Raw genomic sequence first — 18528 nt, 5'->3', positions numbered from 1 at the left:
TCAGGGCTCGATATACCATACTTCTTTTCTGCAAACAAGGGAAATTGAAATGAAAAGTTTTGAAAACTTTTTTTTATTGTATAGCGAGTAATGTGGCCAGTCTACGTAAAATTCCTCATATGCCAGGTTTAGATGGGTATGGTAAAAATTGGCCTGTCCCAACATCCTATGGTGGCTCAGTGTGCAGTCTCTTGTGCTTGTCTGCATTGCAGATGGCTGCTGGAGCCAACTTTTACATTGATTGCTACTTTTTTAAGACCACAGTAATGCAAAGTAATACATACAGTCCCCATTACTGCCTTATATGACTGTGTATGGTCCATAGCACACACAGATCAATTATATGCTCGACTGAACCTACTTTGGTTACTGGGGTCCCACTGATCATGAGAATAGGGTGTTTAAGAAGCTCGCCAAATGCTTAGTAAACAGCCTACCTATATGTGTAAAATTATATATATACACACACACACCCCCACCTGATTCTCCAGTCTGAAATTATAAATTATTTTTGCTCGTGCCAAAGTGTAAAAATGAAACGGAGCAAATCACATTGTTGATCAGAAGAGGCAGAAAACCCACTGTGTCCCCCATGTATAATAAAGCAAAGACATATCTAGCCAGCAGCGTCTTCGCTGCACACTGGGGCATTTAACAAAATAGATGACAGGCAGCGAAGCTGAAAGTGGGACATGTTCTACTTTTCTCAGTCCCTGGGTAAGTTTTGCCTTCACTACATTCAGAGGCTTGCAGACAAAAGTGAATCAGAGAGAAGCCTGTTCGTGTTACAGACATGAGACTTGTAATCTTCTGCACAGTGCACAGAGAGGGTGTGCTGCAGAACATTGTGCCTGTAGGTTGTTATTGAGCAGATGCATGCATTTCAGAAGAAGTCCTACTTTGGAAACTGCACGTAAGGCCAGTGTCATACATTCATGGACTGTGCTTGGACTACACCACTCAGGTATCTACACTGCTGGGGACCCACCAACCATTTATATTAGGGCACATGGACTTAATAAGCATATGAGAATTGTAAGATTTGAGTACGATTCTGGGTCTAGTTTATATTGATGCAGCTACAGCATAATGTCCATTCACTTCAGTGAGAAACGCGGCACTTTTTTATCAATAGACGCACATGAGCCCAGCTGTAGAGAGTGTAGAGGTTAGCAGTCTCCTCCTTACCTAGTTCTTCAGGGGGTCCAAAAGCTGCACAGCCACGTGAACAGTCACCAGTGTTCTAATTGGCTCATGATGAATGAAGAGAGTTAAAGGGGAATTGTCATTAGTGTTACTTGTATTTTAAAAACTTTTTGATATTTTTTTTTTTGTTGTTGTTGTGTTCACAATCTGTATCAATAAAAAATAACAGAATTAGTAATCTTGCAAATTTCACACCTGACAAAAAGTTAGAGGGCACAGTTTATCACTTGCATTTTTTTTTTTTAAACTCGCTTCTCTATTTTTGTCTTGTGTTATTCTTTGACGGTTTTGGTGCTAAATTCTTCAAAATGGCTCACGCGGTTCAAGAGTTACGTAAAACCAAAAATACTCATTATTTTTGTCTTAACTTTTTTTCCTGCTTTTTATTGCAAAACGTGCCATGTTCTCTGAAAATGTAAGACGATTATTATTGCAAATATTTAATGCACATCAAATCATGGCGGGGACTGGAGTATAATTTTGCAAACATTTTCTGACTACAAGGTCACAATAAATGAATTAGCCAAAAAAATCTAGAAACCCGAAATCTCCACTCACAATAACGAAGCTGAAAATATAGATGAACACATAAAATAAACTTTACAAAAGGCACAAATTAAAAGAAAAGTAAAGTGGTAAGAAAAAAAACATACGAAAACACCAAAAACTAAACAAACAAAAAGCGCAAATACAATAATGAATCAAGCCCAGAGATTGAATCAGTCTATTGCTGCCATTGTACCTGTGGATTTCCTGAAATAGTAGGAACTTAGTCCAAAATAAGCCCAGTTGGCATTGTGAAAATTGATTACTCACTTTTTTTTTTTTTTTTTTTAATACAGATTGTGATATGGAAAAAAAAAACTGTCAAAATTTAAAAAAAAATAAAAATACACTTAAATACAAGTGTTTTTTTCAAGTGAATTCTGCCTGGAACTCGCCTAAAAGTTACTCAATAAATAATGAATATATGCACAGCAATGTTAAAACCACTTGCTGTGCATAAGTTCTGTCTTTTTTTTTTAACTGTTTCAGGCTTCGAAAACCGTGATTCCACTAAAGCATGTGACTGATTTCATTCTTTTGGCAGCTTTTTATAAATATACAGTACAGACCAAAAGTTTGGACACACCTCATTTAAAGATTTTTCTGTCTTTTCATGACTATGAAAATTGTACATTCACACTGAAGGCATCAAAACTATGAATTAACACATGTGGAATTATATACTTAACAAAAAAGTGTGAAACAACTGAAAATATGTCTTATATTCTAGGTTCTTCCAAGTAGCCACCTTTTGCTTTGATGACTGCTTTGCACACTCTTGGCATTCTCTTGATGAGCTTCAAGAGGTAGTCACCGGAAATGGTCTTCCAACAATCTTGAAGGAGTTCCCAGAGATGCTTAGCACTTGTTGGCCCTTTTGCCTTCACTCTGCGGTCCAGCTCACCCCAAACCATCTCGATTGGGTTTAGGTCTGGTGACTGTGGAGGCCAGGTCATCTGGCATAGCACCCCATCACTCTCCTTCTTGGTCAAATAGCCCTTACACAGCCTGGAGGTGTGTTTGGTCATTGTCCTGTTGAAAAATAAATGATGGTCCAACTAAACGCAAACCGGATGGAATAGCATGCTGCTGCAAGATGCTGTGGTAGCCATGCTTGTTCAGTATGCCTTCAATTTTGAATAAATCCCCAACAGTGTCACCAGCAAAGCAACCCCACACCATCACACCTCCTCCTCCATGCTTCACGGTGGGAACCAGGCATGTAGAGTCCATCCGTTCACCTTTTAGGCATCGCACAAAGACACGGTGGTTGGAACCAAAGATCTCAAATTTGGACTCATCAGACCAAAGCACAGATTTCCACTGGTCTAATGTTCATTCCTTGTGTTCTTTAGCTCAAACAAGTCTCTTCTGCTTGTTGCCTGTCCTTAGCAGTGGTTTCCTAGCAGCTATTTTACCATGAAGGCCTGCTGCACAAAGTCTCCTCTTAACAGTTGTTGAAGAGATGTCTGCTGCTAGAACTCTGTGTGGCATTGACCTGGTCTAATCTGAGCTGCTGTTAACCTGGGATTTCTGAGGCTGGTGACTCGGATAAACTTATCCTCAGAAGCAGAGGTGACTCTTGGTCTTCCTTTCCTGGGGTGGTCCTCATGCGAGCCAGTTTCTTTGTAGTGCTTGATGGTTTTTGCAGCTGCACTTGGGGACACTTTCAAAGTTTTCCCAATTTTTTGCACTGACTGACCTTCATTTCTTAAAGTAATGATGGCCACTCGTTTTTCTTTACTTAGCTGCTTTTTTCTTGCCATAATACAAATTCTAACAGTCTATTTAGTAGGACTATCAGCTGTGTATCCACCAGACTTCTGCACAACACAACTGATAGTCCCAACCCCATTTATAAGGCAAGAAATCCCACTTATTAAACCTGACAGGGCACACCTGTGAAGTAAAAAACATTTCCGGTGACTACCTCTGGAAGCTCATCAAGAGAATGCCAAGAGTGTGCAAAGCAGTCATCAAAGCAAAAGATGGCTACTTTGAAGAAACTAGAATATAAGACATTTTCAGTTGTTTCACACTTTTTTGTTAAGTATATAATTCCACATGTGTTAATTCATAGTTTTGATGCCTTTAGTGTGAATGTACAATTTTCATAGTCATGAAAATACAGAAAAATCTTTAAATGAGGTGTGTCCAAACTTTTGGTCTGTACTGTACATGATATCTCATATATACATATACACTGCTCAAAAGAATAAAGGGTACATTTAAACAACAGAATATAACTCCAAGTACATCAAACTTCTGTGAAATCAAACTGTCCACTTAGGAAGCAACACTGATTGACAATCAATTTCACATGCTGTTGTGCAAATGGAATAAACAATAGATGGAAATTACTGGCAATTATCAAGACACCCTCAATAAAGGAGTGGTTCTGCAGGTGGGGACCACATCTCAGTACCAGTGCTTTCTGGCTGATGTTTTGGTCACTTTTGAATGTTGGTTGTGCTTTCACACTCGTGGTAGCATGAGACGGACTCTACAACCCACAGAAGTTGCTCAGGTATTGCAGCTCATCCAGGATGGCACATCATTGCGAGCTGTGGCAAGAAGGTTTGCTGTGTCTGTCAGTGTAGTGTCCAGAGGCTGGAGGCGCTACCAGGATACGTGGAGGGGGCCATAGGAGGGCAACAAACCAACAGCGGGACCGCTACCTCCGCCTTTGTGCAAGGAGGAGCACTGGCAGAGCCCTGCAAAATTACCTCCAGCCGGCCACAAATGTGCATGTGTCTTCACAAACGGTTAGAAACCGACTGCATGAGGGTGGTATGAGGGCCTGACGTCCACAGATGGTGGTTGTGCTCACAGCCCAACACTGCAAGACGCTTGGCATTTGCCACAGAAAACCAAGATTGGCAAAGTCGCCATTGGCACCCTGTGTTCTTCACGGATAACAGCAGGTTCACACTGAGTCTGGAGACACCGTGGAGAGCGATCTGCTGCCTGCAGCATCCTTCAGCATAACCGGTTTGGCAGGGCAGTAGGTCAGTAATGGTGTGGGGTGGCATTTCTTTGGAGGGCCGCAGAGCCCTCCATGTGCTTGCCAGAGGTAGCCTGACTGCCATTAGGTACCGAGATGAGATCCTCAGCCCCCTTGTGAGACCATATGCTGGTGCGGTTGGCCCTGAGTTCCTCCTAATGCAGGACAATGCCAAACCTCATGTGGCTGGAGTGTGTCAGCAGTTCCTGGAAGATGAAGGCATTGAAGCTATGGACTGGCCCGCCCGTTCCCCAGACCTGAATCCGATTGAGCACATCTGGGACATCATGTCTCACTCCATCCACCAATGTCACGTTGCACCACAGACTGTCCAGGAGTTGGCGGATGCTTTAGTCCAGGTCTGTGAGGAGATCCCACAGGAGACCATCCGCAACCTCATCAGGAGCATGCCCAGGCGTTAGAGGGAGGTCATACAGGCTCGTGGAGGCCACACACAATACTGAGCCTCATTTTGACTTGTTTTAAGGACATTACATCAAAGTTGTATCAGCCTGTAGTGTGTTTTGCCACTTTAATTTTGGGGGTGACTCCAAATCCAGGCCTGCATTGGTTAATAAATTTGATTTCCATTGATGATTTTTGTGTGATTTTGTTGTCGGCACATTCAACTTTGTACAGAACAAAGTATTCAATGAGAATATTTCATTCATTCATATATAGAATGTGTTATTTGAGTGATCCCTTTATATTTTTGAGCAGTGTATATATATATATATACACTGCTCAAAAAAAAATAAAGGGAACACTTAAACAACAATATAACTCCAAGTAAATCAAACTTCTGTGAAATCAAACTGTCCACTTAGGAAGCAACACTGATTGACAATCAATTTCACATGCTGTTGTGCAAATGGAATAGACAATAGATGGAAATTATTGGCAATTATCAAGACACCCTCAATAAAGGAGTGGTTCTGCAGCTGGGGACCACAGACCACATCTCAGTACCAATGCTTTCTGGCTGATGTTTTGGTCACTTTTGAATGTTGGTTGTGCTTTCACACTCGTGGTAGCATGAGACGGACTCTACAACCCACAGAAGTTGCTGAGGCAGTGCAACTCATCCAGGATGGCACATCAATGCGAGCTGTGGCAAGAAGGTTTACTGTGTTTGTCAGCGTAGTGTCCAGAGGCTGGAGGCGCTACCAAGAGAGAGGCCAGTACAGCAGGAGATGTGGAGGGGGCCGTAGGAGGGCAACAACCCAGCAGCAGGACCCCTACCTCTGCCTTTGTGCAAAGAGGAGCACTGCCAGAGACCTGCAAAATGACCTCCAGCAGGCCACAAATGTGCATGTGTCGGCACAAACGGTTAGAAACCGACTCCATGAGGGTGGCATGAGGGCCCAACGTCCACAGATGGGGGTTGTGCTCACAGCCCAACACTGTGCAGGACGCTTGGCATTTGCCACAGAACACCAGGATTGGCAAAGTCGCCGCTGGCGCCCTGTGCTCTTCACAGATGAAAGGTTCACACTGAGCACATGTGACAGACGTGAAAGAGTCTGGAGACGCCGTGGATAGCAATCTGCTGCCTGCAACATCCTTCAGCATGACTGGTTTGGCAGTGGGCCAGTAATGGTGTTGGGTGGCATTTCTTTGGAGGGCCGCACAGCCCTCCATGTGCTCGCCAGAGGTAGCCTGACTGCCATTAGGTACCGAGATGAGATCCTCAGACCCCTTGTGAGACCATATGCTGGTGCTGTTGGCCCTGGGTTCCTCCTAATGCAGGACAATGCCAGACCTCATGTGGCTGGAGTGTGTCAGCAGTTCCTGCAAGATGAAGGCATTGAAGCTATGGATTGGCCCGCCCGTTCCTCAGACCTGAATCCGATTGAACACATCTGGGACATCATGTCTCGCTCCATCCACCAACGTCACGTTGCACCACAGACTGTCCAGGAGTTGGCGGATGCTTTAGTTCAGGTCTGGGAGGAGATCCCACAGGAGACCATCCGCAACCTCATCAGGAGCATGCCCAGGCGTTGTAGGGAGGTCATACAGGCACGTGGAGGCCACACACAATACTGAGCCTCATTTTGACTTGTTTTAAGGACATTACATCAAAGTTGGATCAGCCTGTAGTGTGTTTTTCCACTTTAATTTTGGGGGTGACTTCAAATCCAGGCCTCCATTGGTTAATAAATTTGATTTCCATTGATGATTTTTGTGTGGTTTTGTTGTCGGCACATTCAACTTTGTACAGAACAAAGTATTCAATGAGAATATTTCATTCATTCAGATCTAGGATGTGTTATTTGAGTGTTCCCTTTATTTTTTTGAGCAGTGTATATATATATATATATATATATATATATATATCTATATATCAGGTCCGTGGCATGGACATCACTTCAGGAAAAACACGGCTGGCATTTTCCTAAAGCGCCTTTAAAAATTATACTGGTACGCCAGCATCTATAAGACGCTGTGTGCACATGCCCTTACAGAAAAACTTGATTTAAACAATGTCATTTTCTGATGGCACATTGCCTTTAAGGTCCACTTAGACGAGCCAATACTCACGAACAAGCATTCATTAGAACGCTGGTTCTGCAGTTATCTCTGGTAATTATGCTAAGACGCCAGTTCGGCAGGTGATTGGATAGTTCATGCCGACATTAAAATCATTAATGGCAGCACATTGTCCTACTGTACATAGATGTGCCGCCGATCACGATGATATTCTCTGTGCAGATAACATAGGATTCTGGTTGGCTTGTCTAAACAAGTCATGAAATGTCCATATTTAACACCCGCGATCAACAAGTGTGAATGGGCCTTTACTTGTGGGTTTCCATCTGTCGGGAAGCTCCAAACATCCCCTGATGGTGGCAGATTTCTAGTCTTTCCTGCAATCATAGTACAAAATCCAACTCTAGCAGAATATCTGTAGGTTTATATGAATATTCTGCTCCCCTGATGGAACCAGTAAGAATGCCAAGTCATTTGATCTCGCATTATATTTGTTGGGTTCTAATTGTGTTTTCAAAAAGGGCTAAAGCCGGCCATGCCAGTCTTAAGGTGCCCGATTTTCTAGGCACACGGGAGCACACGGTTGAATGCTCTATGGTTTCGAGCCTGCAAGCGCTGGATTTGACCCGGCTCAGTGTCCCTGCACTTCTATGCTGCAGAGGCAAACCTGCCACTGCTCGCAGCCTGGGAGAGGGAGCCATGCTGTGGGTCTAAACTGTCAATGTTATGGAACGCAGCGCCCCCTGGCAAGCAGGAAGCCGGGCAGCAGAGGAGCAGTTCGCTCCTAAAGGAACAAGATGAAGCAAACCCATTAACAATATTTTTTACAGCATTAGTCGAACATATCATCTATAAAATATGGCAGAAATCTGCATGGTTTCCAGGAGATGCTGTGTCAAACGGAAATCCCTCGTCTACCTGGCTCATAAGCAAGAATTGTCAACTAAAATAGACATGAAAAATGTGGCAATATAAATTTATATAGAGACCCTATATGTTAGAAAGGGTCTAACATATATGTACAATAATTTGTGGAAAAAAAATCCCTCTAAAATACAAGTTTTATACTTAAAAACTATCACCACTTATCCAAAAACACTGCTTTGTGTATTAAATTGTGTGATATAAATCCCTGTATGGGGTTGAAGTGATAGGTATCAATAATCTAAGCACATAGGTATTTAAGGGGGGCAGAATTACTGAGTATCAATAGATACAATGAACAAATTGTGGGCAAAGAAAGTTTGGCAGCCAATTATGTATATGTACAGAGAGGCTACAAAGCTCAACTCCGGCGGTAAAAAGTACAATATAGCAGAAATACAGTGGTGTGAAAAACTGTTTTCCCCCTTCCTGATTTCTTATTCTTTTGCTTGTTTGTCACACTTAAATGTTTCAGATCACAAAACAAATTTAAATATTAGACAAAGTAAACACAAAATAAAGTTTTTAAATGAAGGTCTTTATTATTAAGGGAAAAAGAAATCCAAACCTACTGGGCCCTGTGTGAAAAAGTGATTGCTCCTTAAACCTAATAACTGGTTGGGCCACCCTTAGCAACAACAACTGCAATCAAGAGTTTGCGATAACTGGTAATGAGTCTTTAACAACGCTCTGGAGGAATTTCGGCCCACTCATCTTTGCAAAGTTGTTGTAATTCAGCCACATTGGACGGTTTCCGAGCATGAACCGCTTTTTTAAGGTCATGCCACAGCATCTCAATCAGATTAAGGTCAGGACTTTGACTAGGCCACTCCAAAGTCTTAATTTTGTTTTTCTTAAGCCACTCAGAGGTGGACTTGCTGGTGTGTTTTGGATCATTGTCCTCCTGCATACCCCAAGTGGGCTTCAGATTGAGGTCACGAACAGATGGCCGAACATTCTCCTTCAGCATTTTTTGGTAGACAGCAGAATTCATCATTCCATTTACCACAGCAAGTCTTCAAGGTCATGAAGCATCAACAGACCATCACGCTACCATCACCATATTTTACTGTTGGTATGATGTTTCTTTTCTGAAATGCTGCTACTTCTATGGCAGATGTAATGGGACATACACCTTTCAAAATGTTCAACTTTCGTCTCATCAGTTCACAGAGTATTCTCCCAAAAGTCTTGGCGATCATCAAGATATTTTCTGGCAAAACTGAGATGAGCCTTTATGTTTGTTTTGCTCAGCAGTGTTTTTTGTCTTGGAACTCTGCCACGCATGCCATTTTTGCCCGGTCTCTTCCTTATGGTTGAGTCATGAACACTGACCTTAACTGAGCCAAGTGAGGCCTGCAGTTCTTTGTATGTTGTTGTGGGGTCTTTTGTGACCTCTTGGATGAGTCTTCGCTGCGCTCTTGGGGTAATTTTGTTCAGCCGGCCACTCCTGGGAAGGTTCACCACTGTTCCATGTTTTCGCCATTTGTGGATAATGTCTCTCACTGTGGTTCGCTGGAGTCCCAAAGCTTTAGAAATGGCTTTATAACCTTTTCCAGACTGATAGAGCTCAATTACTTTGTTTCTCATTTGTTCCTGAATTTCTTGGGATCATAGCATGATGTCTAGCTTTTGAGGATATTTTGGTCTACGTCACTTTGTCAGGCAGGTACTATTTAAGTGATTTCTTGATTGAAAACAGGTGTGGCAGTAATCAGGCCTGTGTGTGGCTAGGGTAATTTGACTCAGCTTCCCAAAGACGTGATAAATCACAGTTAATTTGTTTTAAGGGGGGAGGGGCAATCACTTTTTCACACAGGGCCCTGTAGGTTTGGATTTCTTTTTCCCGTAATAATAAAAACCTTAATTTAAAAACTGCATTTTGTGTTTACTTGTCTTATCTTTGTCTAATATTTAAATTTGTTTCGTGATCTGAAACATTTAAGTGTGACAAACATGCAAAAAAATAAGAAATAAGAAAGGGGGCAAACACCTTTTCACACCACTGTAGATATCTAGCACAGGAAGCAGGAGCGTAAACTATCCCTAAAATTGTCCCTTACTGACCTCAGGGGTTGGCACCCCACAATGCATATACATTTATGGTGCCTCCACTTCTCGTGTGCTGCCCCTAGATAATGACTATTATACCCTGATCCCCATTGTAGATGACCCACAACCATAAGGCCAAGATAAAAAGAAGTTTCTGCAGAAAAGCCCAAACATAAAAATGTAATATTGTCAGTCCCCATATACTTATCTGATATATTATATTCCCAAAGTTTTTCCCTTCTGCAATTCAGAGGTTCTTCAGGGCAGAAGAAAGGTCGACCGGTCAGTGTGGAGAAGCAGGACCCGACTCCGGTGACTGCTCCAATGAGACTGGCGCCTCGGTGCTGGCGTGCATTCTACTGAGGTGCGAGTGTCTGAAAATGGAAGCTGGGGTCAAGTTGTGATGTCACTTCCCTAGTGATGATCCAGTTTCGAAATACCAGGCCATGATAAATCCATAATTGATTTAAAGAGGAACCTTATTTATGCAGGTGTGAATAGTCCCATAATCTACGCATTTAAAGGGGTGGTCCAATACTTACAATGCCCTTTATAATGCCTCAACCCATCCCCTTGAAACAGGACGTCATCAGAGGCAGCCCTGCAGTCACTTCCCTGTAGCTTATATCACTGCGGTCCCCTGATGAAGTACTGTTTCGGGGGTGATGAAAAGTGACCGCGGCTTCAATGGCCACCACCACACTTCTTCTGTGCCCACCACCTACATCTTCAGTGGCCACTGCCACCCTTCTGTGCCTGCCACCCACATCTTCAGTGGCCACTGCCACACTTCTGTGCCCGCCACCCACATCTTCAGTGGCTGCCGATTTGCACCTCTTCTATGATCTGGACCCACTCCTGATTGTGGCAAAATATTGCAGTGAAAGTGGCCTAAGTAATACAGACATAAAGAGAAGAGGAAGCAAAACAAGGGAAATGTCTGGAATTACTTCTATGCAGGGGAGTTACTGAGTGACCAGAAGATTAATTTCCTTAAAGGGAACTTGTCACATTGTTTGTGCAGTCCGATCCTGGGACAGTATGGTATAGAGAAGGAGATGCTGAGCAGAATGATATATAGGTTTGTTGGAAAAGTTTCAGTAAAACTTGATATTTGTATGCTTATGAGTCCAGTGGGCGGTCCTACTCAGGAGTCCAGCAGGCGGTCCTACTTATGATTGACAGCTAACTATGCATGCACACCAGGGAAGACTGTCAGTCACAGAATACAGCCGAATGGATCTACTCCGCAGGGGGCCTATCTGCCAGTGCAGAGGGTCCTAGTCCGTCAGGGGCATCCTTGAAGCCATTTCTGCCCCGCAGACATAATCCCTGTCCCAGGGGGTCTGGACCAGGGGCCTGCAACACTTAAAACAGGAACATACTGTTTTGTTTGCATTAAGTACAGTAGAGACCAAAAGTTTGGACACACCTTCTCATTTAAAGATTTTTCTGTATTTTCATGACTATGAAAATTGTACATTCACACTGAAGGCATCAAAACTATGAATTAACACATGTGGAATTATATACTTAACAAAAAAATGTGAAACAACTGAAAATATGTCTTATATTCTAGGTTCTTCAAAGTAGCCACCTTTTGCTTTGATGACTGCTTTGCACACTCTTGGCATTCTCTTGATGAGCTTCAAGAGGTAGTCACCGGAAATGGTCTTCCAACAATCTTGAATGAGTTCCCAGAGATGCTTAGCACTTGTTGGCCCTTTTGCCTTCACTCTGCGGTCCAGCTCACCCCAAACCATCTCGATTGGATTCAGGTCTGGTGACTGTGGAGGCCAGGTCATCTGGCGTAGCACCCCATCACTCTCCCTCTTGGTCAAATAGCCCTTACACAGCCTGGAGGTGTGTTTGGGGTCATTGTCCTGATGAAAAATAAATGATGGTCCAACTAAACGCAAACCGGATGGAATAGCATGCCGCTGTAAGATGCTGTGGTAGCCATGCTGGTTCAGTATGCCTTCAATTTTGAATAAATCTCCAACAGTGTCACCAGCAAAGCAACCCCACACCATCACACCTCCTCCTCCATGCTTCACGGTGGGAACCAGGCATGTAGAGTCCATCCGTTCACCTTTTCTGTGTCGCACAAAGACACGGTGGTTGGAACCAAAGATCTCAAATTTGGACTCATCAGACCAAAGCACAGATTTCCACTGGTCTAATGTCCATTCCTTGTGTTCTTTAGCCCAAACAAGTCTCTTCTGCTTGTTGCCTGTCCTTAGCAGTGGTTTCCTAGCAGCTATTTTACCATTAAGGCCTGCTGCACAAAGTCTCCTTTTAACAGTTGTTGAAGAGATGTGTCTGCTGCTAGAACTATGTGTGGCATTGACCTGGTCTCTAATCTGAGCTGCTGTTAACCTGGGATTTCTGAGGCTGGTGACTCGGATAAACTTATCCTCAGAAGCAGAGGTGACTCTTGGTCTTCTTTTCCTGGGGCGGTCCTCATGTGAGCCAGTTTCTTTGTAGCGCTTGATGGTTTTTGCAACTGCACTTGGGGACACTTTCAAAGTTTTCCCAATTTTCCAGACTGACTGACCTTCATTTCTTAAAGTAATGATGGCCACTCGTTTTTCTTTACTTAGAATTTGTATTATGGCAAGAAAAAAGCAGCTAACAGTCTATTCAGTAGGACTATCAGCTGTGTATCCACCAGATTTCTGCACAACACAACTGATGGTCCCAACCCCATTTATAAGGCAAGAAATCCCACTTATTAAACCTGACAGGGCACACCTGTGAAGTGAAGACCATTTCCGGTGACTACCTCTTGAAGCTCATCAAGAGAATGCCAAGAGTGTGCAAAGCAGTCATCAAAGCAAAAGGTGGTTACTTTGAAGAACCTAGAATATAAGACATATTTTCAGTTGTTTCACACTTTTTTGTTAAGTATATAACTCCACATGTGGTAATTCATAGTTTTGATGCCTTCAGTGTGAATGTACAATTTTCATAGTCATGAAAATACAGAAAAATCTTTAAATGAGAAGGTGTGTCTAAACTTTTGGTCTGTACTGTATATTAGGTAATTTCTATCCGTCAATTTAATGAGTAAATCAACATTTTGGCTTGTCTTTTCAAAGTGATTTATTCATTAACTGAAGTTACAAAAGACAACAAAGTTTATATTCAGTGCATTAAGTTAGAAAGTAAGACTAATTCTGACTTGAGGTGTATAAAACAGTTTTCTTTTTTTCAAGCAGGACTTAGCCGGTATTATTTTAATATTAGTTTCTGGAAATATATCAAAAAGACTGATTCTAAAAATGTCATAAAAATTATTATATATATGTAGGACGCCAACATTTTTTAATATGTATTTTATTTGATTTTTGAGTTTATAACTCTACTGAAAAACACAACATACATAACACCATCGTGCTCTCTTTTGATTTTAAATTGTCCTGTAAGCCTGTGACATTGCACATGCAGGTCTGTCTGTGGTCAGCATATTATAAAGCAGGAGAAGTTGAGCAGATGGATTATATAGTTTTGTGGGAAAGCTTCAGTAGCATCCCTGCTCTTTCTATGCTTCTAAGTCCACTGGGAGGAACTTGGGTATTAATATCAGCCTATGTGTGCACAGGGAGGACTGGTATTCACTGATTAAGCCCAACCACTTGACTCCTAATCATAGAAATAACAGATATTTAAACAAATAAAATACAAGTTATTCTGCATTTTTGCCTACAAAACCATAGATCTCTGCTCAGCTTCTCCTGCAGATCAGATGTCATATTCTTAATTTCTAAATGGTTTCCTAAAATTACTAATTCCAGTGCCAGATAACAGAAGGAAATGAAAAAATTGCTCTGACTATAAAGAACATGAAAATTCAGGAGCAAACAGAAATTTTAGTAGACGTACGGCTGATTTAAATGATGCTCACAGAGATCTCAGCTGAGAATAACAGAGAAAATATCATATTTTCCTATATCTCGAGTCAAAGACTGTTTCCATAATAGGTTAAAAAACCTTGTATCATTTTCCATACCGTTGATATTTAAGTCATGGCAAACGTTAAATATCACTCCTACCAAGAGACCTTTGTAGTCACCTCCTCGCTTTCACGGGATGTGCAGTAAATAAGTTCGTCACCCGTACTTTACATTATTAAAGTTTTTGTTTTTTTCCGATTCAGAAAATAAAACTTAACAGCTACATAAAAAGTTCAGTACTTTCTCTTATATTTGGTGTGCATATTGGTTTTCACACTTTTTTCTTGCTTTCAGTGAATTCATTTACTGAAAGTAGCAGGTCCATATTCAATGACTGCAAAAGAAAGCATCAAAATGTGATACAAAACATGAATTAGTGGGATAATTCTAAAACTTATTGTTGTGCTATGAGATATGATAGAAACAGAAGAGAAAGTTTATTTGATTCCATCCAGTGTCATTCTTGACGGTGTTCAGCTAAGAGGACTTAATTCTCCCGTTTCCTTTTACCACTGACAGGTTCTGAGTAGCATCTCCCTTTCTAGTGAATTTTCCAAAATTGGTCAGTTTCTGATGGGTAATCGTGCCTTCCATGGACAATTCTGTGTTTACATGATCAAGAACATATTCGTCGGTGATATCTTAGCTATCCATGGAATTTGAAGAAGTCTTCTCCAACATCACAACTCAAAGGCATCAATTGTTCTTTTGTCTTCTTTCATAAGTGTCCATTCCTCAGAGCCATATGTCACAATTGGGAACACAATAGTGATGGTCAGTCTTTATTTGACAGTGCTTGAGACATCCTTGCACTTCCATATTTGGTCCATGCTCACCATGGCTGCATGCCCCAGTGCTAATTGACGCTTGATGTTTGCTGTTGTACTGCTACTGTGATTAATGAGGGAACCGCAAAAAATCAAGCAGTTGACCACTTCTATTTCTTCATTGTTGATCTTTATATGGATTTCACATTGGTGGTAATAACGATTCAGGTAAAATCCCAACTTTTTGCTTTCTTCTTTCAACTTCAGGATCCGCTTCTTCAGGTTCTTCTCATTTTGTTCCAGCAGGATTGTATCATCTGCATCTTACGTAGATTGCTGATGGTTCTTCTGCCTACTTTCACCAAAACACTTAAATCATCCAAATCCAGCTTCCTCGTGATTACTTCACAATAGAGAAAAGGAGAGAGGGTGCATCGTTGTTTTGTGCCCTTATTGATCTTGAACCATTCTGTATGTTCATATCTGGTTTGCACTGTAGAGTCTAGATGATCAATAAGTGACTTGATTAACTTAATCAGGTGCGCCGAAACTCCTGCTTCATTCAGTGCTTTCCTAGGATTATCATGCTCAACACAGTCAAAAGCCTTGGTATAATCAATGAATCATAGGTAGGGCTTCTTATGGTACTCCCTCGTCTTTTCTATGATGCATTTCAGGTTAGCAATATGATTATGGGTCCTCACGGGATCAGCTTGGGTCTCAAGAAGTTCTCTATATCTGATGTTGCCCAAGCGCTTCTGAATGAATTTGAGAAACACCTTGCTGGTATGGGGGATGATCAAGATGATTGTTCTATAGTTGGCACAGTCCCTGGCATTGAGTTTCTTTGTCAGTGGGTTGAAAACTGATCTTTCCAGACCCATGACTATGTGTAGGTCCTCCAGATCTTCTGGCATAGTGCTGTCAGTGCAGCTCACTGGTCTAGTTTGAGCAGTGATAACATCAATGTCAGGTGCTTTGTTGTTTGGCAGCTGCCTCAGTGCCCAATCCCATTCACTTTCCAATAGGTCTGGTTCTGGTTCCTTTTAGACCTTCATGATGGTCATTGCTGGCACTAGCATATAGTTTCTCTGTGTATTCCTTACATCTCTGCTTGATGTCCTGCTGTTCGCTAATTTAATTCCCTTCACGTTCTTGGTTGGTTGTTTTGGGTGCCAAGAAAGGCTGCCTCTTCCCTTATGCTATTATGGCAAATAATTCCCTTTTGTGGCCCCTATTATAGACCTTTTCTCTTTGGAAGTCAGCATTGAGTTGCCTCATTCAACCTACCTTTAGCATTGGCCTCTCTCCTCTTACTAACGATCTGGAGGGTGGTTGCAGTTAACCAATTCCTAACACGTATTGGATTTTTGTATGGCACATGCTCTTGTGCAGTTTCAGTACTGATTCCTTCGGTCTCTGCTCACAATTTTTCTGGGCCTCCTCCTTCTTGCCTAAGCAGGTTGAACCTGTTACTCACTTTGATTGCATACTGGGATCTTAATGACATCAATCTTCCTCTGAATGGCTACATGCTTGATCTTGCTTAGTCTAACCCTGATTTGGCTACTAGGAGTTGGTGATTAGACCCATAATCTGCGCTTGGTAGTGTTTCTGCAGAGAAAATTGATCCCTTCCGTTTTTGCTGGCAGAGAATGTAGTCAATCTGGTTGCGATGCTGTCCATTTGGAGATGTCTAGGCATAGAAGCACCACCTCGGCTGGGTGAAGGAGGTGTTGGTGATTCTAAGCTTGTACTCATGACATACCTGCACAAGGTGGTATCCAGTTTCATTCCTCTTCACTAGGCCATATCTGACGATCACTCATGCATCCTCTTCTTCTCCAACTTTGTCATTGAAGTCACCCATAATGTAGATAATGTCCTTTTCTTGAGGTCCTGTTGAGTGTACTTTGGACCTGGGCATAGAAGTACTCAATGTTCTGTTCTGAAGCACCTGCTGTTGGTGCATAGACTTGGATGATGGTCACATTCAGGTTTCCCTCTGATGCGGATGGACATGACCACATAACTAATGTACTGAGGGGTCTGTACGCACCTTTCAATCATTTTGTTGGTGACAATGTATTTCTGTCCCGTTGTCGGAGTATTAAATGGTGTAGTCATCTGAGCTGATATACCCAGATCCAATCCAGTGCCGTTCACTGACTTCCACTAGGTCCACATTCGCTCTTTCCATTTCCCTCTTGATAATGTCCAACTTTCCAATTTTCATCGCCCTCACGTTCTGATGGTACATTATTCTTTTTAGCTCAAGTAGCCCTTTTCTACAGGACTACTTGAGTAATTGGGCCACCATTTGAATTTCCCCCTCTTGCGTCAACCATGTCCTGATTATGTCAGTTCTAGCCTGGAGTCCCTAGTCGAGCACCATATTTGAAGCATATTGTTTCTGATTCAAAGAGTTTCATGGTGAAAGTTTCATGAGGTAGATCACCAGGTCTTTCGCCAACCTATAACACATTAGCACACAACCGGTGCATTTGGTATGTCATATTTTGCCACCCTACAGGCTCTTTCAGCCAGCTATTGAAAGGGAGGTGGGACATTTATTAATATACAAAATACAGAAAACTGATACATGGATATAGGAGAATTTTCTGCTGTATGAACATTGGGCATGCTGACTTAAACCCAATGTTGTAAAAATATTCAAAAAACAAAGGGTAAATTTTGCTCAATTTTACCCCTAATGAAATTCTTTTTGTCAGTAGGTGACTGACAATTTTACATTACTGGAATAACTAGCGCCATGCATTGCTGGTATAACTAGCATCATACATTGCGGGTATACAGTGGGTACGGAAAGTATTCAGACCCCTTTAAATTTTTCACTCTTTGTTTCATTCCATTTGGTAAATTCTAAAAAGTTAATTTTTTTTCTCATTAAAGTCCACTCTGCACCCTATCTTGACTGAAAAAAAACCCAGAAATGTAGAAATTTTTGCAAATTTATTAAAAAAGAAAAACTAAAATATCACATGGTCATAAGTATTCAGACCCTTTGCTAAGACACTCATATTTAAGTCACATGTTGTCCTTGTGATCCTCCTTGAGATGGTTCTACTCGTTCATTGGAGTCCAGCTGTGTTTAATTAACCTGATAGGACTTGATTTGGAAAGGCACATACCTGTCTATATAAGACCTCACAGCTCACAGTGCATGTCAGACCAAATGAGAATCATGAGCTCAAAGGAACTGCCCAAGGAGCTCAGAGACAGAATTGTGGCAAGGCACAAATCTGGCCAAGGTAACAAAAGAAGTTCTGCATTACTCAAGGTTCCTAAGAGCACAGTGGCCTCCATAATCCTTAAATGGAAGACGTTTGGGACCACCAGAAGTCTTCCTAGACCTGGCCTTCCAGCCAAACTGAGCAATTGTGGGAGAAGAGAATTGGTGAGAGAGGTAAAGAAGAACCCCAAGATCACTGTGATTGAGCTCCAAAGATGCAGTTGGGAGATGGGAGAAAGTTCCACAAAGTCAACTATCACTGCAGCCCTCCACCAGTCGGGCCTTTATAGCAGAGTGGCCCGACGGAAGCCTCTCCTCGGTGCAAGA

Source organism: Phyllobates terribilis, unplaced genomic scaffold, assembly GCF_046119375.1.
Source record: "Phyllobates terribilis strain yellow unplaced genomic scaffold, ASM4611937v1 Scaffold_5__5_contigs__length_657084704, whole genome shotgun sequence".
NCBI classification, from domain to species: Eukaryota; Metazoa; Chordata; class Amphibia; order Anura; family Dendrobatidae; genus Phyllobates; species Phyllobates terribilis.
The sequence above is the reverse complement of the archived record's forward strand: the minus strand, read 5'-3'. Positions refer to the sequence as shown.